Source organism: Suricata suricatta, chromosome 6 (genome assembly GCF_006229205.1).
Source record: "Suricata suricatta isolate VVHF042 chromosome 6, meerkat_22Aug2017_6uvM2_HiC, whole genome shotgun sequence".
Lineage (NCBI taxonomy): Eukaryota > Metazoa > Chordata > Mammalia > Carnivora > Herpestidae > Suricata > Suricata suricatta.
In genome coordinates this window covers 2,956,992-2,962,147 of record NC_043705.1, presented here as the reverse complement: position 1 = coordinate 2,962,147, position 5,156 = coordinate 2,956,992, and the positions used below count along the sequence as shown (strand labels likewise).

At 39.3% G+C, this 5,156-nt stretch overlaps 1 pseudogene; it reads right to left on the bottom strand.

Moving 5' to 3' along the window:
* Nucleotides 1-3,629: 3,629 nt before the first annotated feature.
* LOC115294078 lies at nucleotides 3,630-4,607 on the bottom strand (annotated as a pseudogene).
* Nucleotides 4,608-5,156: the final 549 nt, after the last annotated feature.

The window sequence follows — 5,156 nt, the reverse complement described above, 5'->3', positions numbered from 1 at the left end:
AAGGACCATGTGAACAAAGTTTTCCATGTCCTCCTGTTTTAGAGTGGTGCAGAAATATTTGCTTATCAAATTTTTACTTTTCACCTCCTTGTGAATTATATTTTTTCCCTTGGAGGCCCCAGACTTCTGATTCTTTACTCCTCCTTATTCCTTCCTTCTTTCTTCTCCTCCATGTCCTTCTCCTCCTCGTTCTCTCCTCTTCAAACACATATACACCTTACTTTCCCTTTGCAGCTGTCCTGTGCTTGTGGAGTGTCCATTCATATACTATTAAATTTGAATTTCTCCTGGTTTTTGCACTCCAATTTGCATCTTAGTCAATGAGAATTTCCTCTGAGGTACCAGTTCATGCTCTTGTATATTCTTCCAAACCATATTTAGCTCCTCCTTTATGCATTAATATTATGGAAGAAAAAGAAACAGAGAGGCAGTGCACATCATCCATATTCAGGGGGGAATATGGGACACCTATTTTCAAGTCCTAAACTATGAGGTTAACTCACATGCACGTTCCTGAGGTACCCAGCGTGGCACCATGTGAGTAAAAGCTGCGTGTGTGCAGAGTAAAAGCCCCATAAACACTGCCTGAATGCCGTACGTGTGTCACTTTCCAAATACGGACTTTCTCAGACCATAACTGTTCCAAATACTCTCATGGGCACATACCTCTAATGCACTGATCGATGGTCTCTAGCTTATGGCTTGACTAATTCTAGCTTCTTTGAGATTTCCACAGACCACCAATGCTGGGGAAACAAATAGCACAAAGTTCCTAGGAGATCAAGCTTGACCAGTGGTAGAAAAGTGCTTTTCTGATGCCAGCAAGTCTTCAGATCATATCAAGTATGTTTCAACACTTTACCACTATTCTCCTGCAGGTCAAGGCTCAGTAGTTCTTTGACGCCCCCTTAAAAACTCCCTGCTGACTATGTGGCTTTGTAGATTGTCTATAGCCCCTCATTCAGAGAATGAAAATAACTCAAATAATACAGCTTTCTAATCAATCTCATTGGGTCCCTGCCTCTGAACCTATTCCCCTATACCTAGTCCCTTAGAGCATCATCTCCAATATCTACCATAAAATGTGACATATGAAAGCTATGCCCACAATGATTACATCTTCCAATATGTCCTCCTCCATCACTGACACTGCGGAAGGCCTGGGCATCACAGGAATGCGTGTCATCTCACAGCATCTGGTCCTCCGTAACACACGGGAATTCAGTTAAATCATGAAGATGTAATGGCACTTTGCTAATCCTCAGAAACCCGCCACATTGGCCAGTTCCTTATCCCTCTGACATTTATTTCCTCAGAAGATGTAACCAACAGTTGCCTGTGACTTTGAAGTTCCAAAAGGGAGTCACGTAGGGTTCCCATCCTACACTGGAAAGAGGTCTTCACATTTTCATACTTTCCACCCCTCCCGAAAAGATTTATTTAGGATAGGTTAACATTGGTGTAGGGATAAAGTTTACTCTGCACACATGCAAGTTAACACATTACACAAAATTGTTTTATTAATTAAATGTATTAACATCACACACAGACTAAGGTATGCATTTCAAATCCACTCTATTACAATTGTACAAAACATAGAATACAAGCCTTCAAAAAGTATTTGTTGATAAACTAACGTGGGAATAGACTTCCACAATTTCCAGGCCTGAGGTCATTCATTAAAAATGTGTACTTATAGTGGCATCTGGATAGCTCAGTCAGTTATGCATCTGACCTCAGCTTAGGTCACTGTCTCATGGTTTTGAGTGTGACCCGAACAGGACTCTGTGCTGACAGCTCAGAGCCTGGCACCTGATTCGGATTCTGTATATCTCTCAGCCCCTCCCCCACTCGCACTCTATCTTTCTCTGTCCAAATATAAGTTTTTAGACAATACTCAAAATGTGTATTTATTATTGTATGCTATCTTTGGAGAATTAGTTATGCTCTTTCTAAAGTCTCTGAGGACTTCGTCATTCCAACCACATTAACTGAATGACATTCTTTAACTATTGCTGTAGTGAAAGTACATCAGTGTTTCACTACACTGCCACCTCTTTTAGGCTTAAAAACTAGTGGGAAATTATTTTATTTGTAATATTCAACCATGTTTTTGTCTTAATACAAGGAAAAGAATGATGTTTTCAACACTTTCATGAGAACTTGCATCAATGTCTTCACCAACACCACATCTCCATATACATTTTCTTTATACATTGTGTACCATATTGCTCTTCATCTTCCATGAAGAATAAGCATGAGTCACACGTAGTGAAGAAAGGCATGTCGCATCTCTGCTGCATCAATAATCAGGGACATAATTTTCAAAAGCCATTCAGAATTAATGAAGTTTGGAAGTATTTTGAGAGTAGAAATATACTAATATTTTCCAGTCACATATATCAGACAGGGTTGATGTGACAAAAAAGAGCACAGAAACAGAAATTAATTATACCTATGCATAAGTTGGTCCTTTTAGGGGCACCGGGGTGTTTCACTAAGTTAAGCATGAAACTTTGGTCCAGGTGGTGATCTTACAGCTCGTGAGTTCAAGCCCCCTATCGGGCTCCATGTTGACAGTTCAGAGCCCGGAACCTGTTTCAGATTCTGTTTTCCTCCTTCTCTGCCTCTCCCAAATCCTGCTGTCTCTATGTCTCTCTCTCTCTCTCTCAAAAAATATCAACATTACAGAAACTAACCCATCTACTCCTTTGAGGCATAATAGCATATACATCATGTTTAATTTTGTATTATTCCTTAACATCAGCATTTTGATGTGTGACTTAATAGAAAGTGTTATACTACATTCCACGGTGAATTCTGTGACATTTATTGATATTTGATGTCAATATATATATTGTTCTAAATATTTATGCCTTCCAAACTACCTTCGTTCATACACTGTCTGCTGTTTGCTAAAGTGTACATTTAAAATGAAGGCCTTTCCTCCTTTATATGTTTTTAGGAGTTAAATATTATGTGCATTTTCAGATACTGATTAAACCATCAAATTCCACTTCTAAGTGCTGCAAATCTCTCTACATGTGACTTTCTATGTTGTCAGAGAGCTATCATGTGGAGCAAGTTGTGAGTTCCAGCTATAGGCTACACACATTCTTTACCTTTGTGATGTTTCTCCTCAGTATAAAGTCTGTGATCCTGAGGAGGGTTGAGTAGTCATAGAGGTTTTACCACATTCTGTACATTTGAAGCTTTTTCTCCATTATGAATTCTGGGATGCAGAATGAAGCTTCACGTCTGAATAACAGGCTTCCCAAGTTCTTTATATTTGCAAAATCCTCCCCAGTATTCCTTCTCTGGTCAGGAGTCAGGTAGTAGCATTGCTTAAAAGCCTTGTCACATTGTTTAGTATTCAGTGGTTACTCCCCAGTATAAGTATTCCAATGTGAAATAAAGGGTGAGCAGGCCACAATACTTTACTCATGTTCCTTAAATTTTAAAGATTTGCTCTAAGATGAAATCTCTGATAATGAGTACAGGTTGAAGAGTGAATAAACACCTTAAGTCATTCTATACATTGCTGACTTTTATCTAGTATGAATTCTGTGATGCTGGTAAGGTGTAAAGTCACTTAACGATCTGGCCATACTCTTTACATTTGCAAAGTGTCAATCTAGTTGAATTCTGCAATGTAGGTTTAGGCATGGGGACTGCTGAAAGGTCTTGCCATATTGTTCACATTGGTAAAGTTTCTCCTCAGTATGCATTTGGTTATGTTGACTAAGGTATGAGGAACAGCTAAAGGCCTAGCCACATTCTTTACATTGCTAGGGAGTCTCTCCAGTGTGGATTTTGTGATGTCTAGCAAGGTATGAATTCTTAGAAAAGGCCTTGTCACATTCTTTACATTGGTAAGGTTTCTCTCCAGTATGGAGATGGTGATGGTTGGTAAAGCTTGAGAGGCGTGTAAAGGCCTTGCCACATTCTGTACATTGGTAAGGTTTCTCTCCAGTATGGAATCGGTGATGGTTAGTAAGGTCCGAGGACTTGGTAAAGGCCTTGCCACATTCATTACATTGGTATGGTTTTTCTCCAGTATGGAATCTGTGATGGACGGTAAGGCCTGAGAGGTGTGTAAAGGCCTTGCCGCATTCTTTACATTGGTAAGGTTTCTCTCCAGTATGGATTCGGTGATGTTTGGTTACATCTGAGGAATGGGTAAAGGCCTTGCCACATTCTTGACATTGGTAAGGTTTCTCTCCAGTATGGATTCGGTGATGTTTGGTAAGGACTGAGGATTGGGTAAAGGCCTTGCCACATTCTTGACATTGGTAAGGTTTCTCTCCAGTGTGGATTCGGTGATGCTTGGTAATAGCAAAGTGTTGGGTAAAGGCCATCCCACATTGTTCATGTATGTATGGTTTCTCTCCAATATGAATTAGTCTCTGTCCATTTACTGATGAACCATAATTAAAGGTTTTACCACCTTCTACACATTTGTAAGGGTTCTCTGCAGTGTGCACTTTCTGATGTTGAATTAGTGCTGAATGCTCGTTGAAGGCATTGTCACACTCCTTACAAATGTAACCTTTCTGCCCAATATGGATTGCCTTGTTTATATGTAGTCTTGATGACTGACTAAGCATGTTCCCAGGTTCATTGCACGTGTATGGATTTTTTCCCACATGAATTCTCTTTTGATCACCAACATTAAATGACTGGTTAAGTGTTTTCCAACATTCATCATATTTAGAAGGCTTCTCTCCCAAATGTATACTCTTCTGTGTCATAAGGTTGGCACTTTGACCAAAGACCTCCCCGTATTGATTACATTCATAATTGTTCGCTGGAAAAAGAGTCCCCAGACATCTTGGATGCCCTTCACTCTCCCCATCCTTCTTCCAGTCCAACACTAAGTGTCCATTCTCAACGGCACTTGGTTTATATGTATCCACTGACACTCTTTGGAAGGAAGATTCTGTGAATATCTTTGGAAGGAGCTTCTCAGTATCATCAAAAGATACAGCTGAAAGGTAAAGAATAATAGTAAAGGCATTCTACCTTCTAATATCTGATGAAAAGAAATAAAATTTCCTATACAAAAAACTGAAATCAGAGACATTCAACTTCAGGAAAAGGTATCATTAGTTTTTGGGTTTTTTTCCTTTTTTTAATCTTTAAAGGAATTTTTTTAA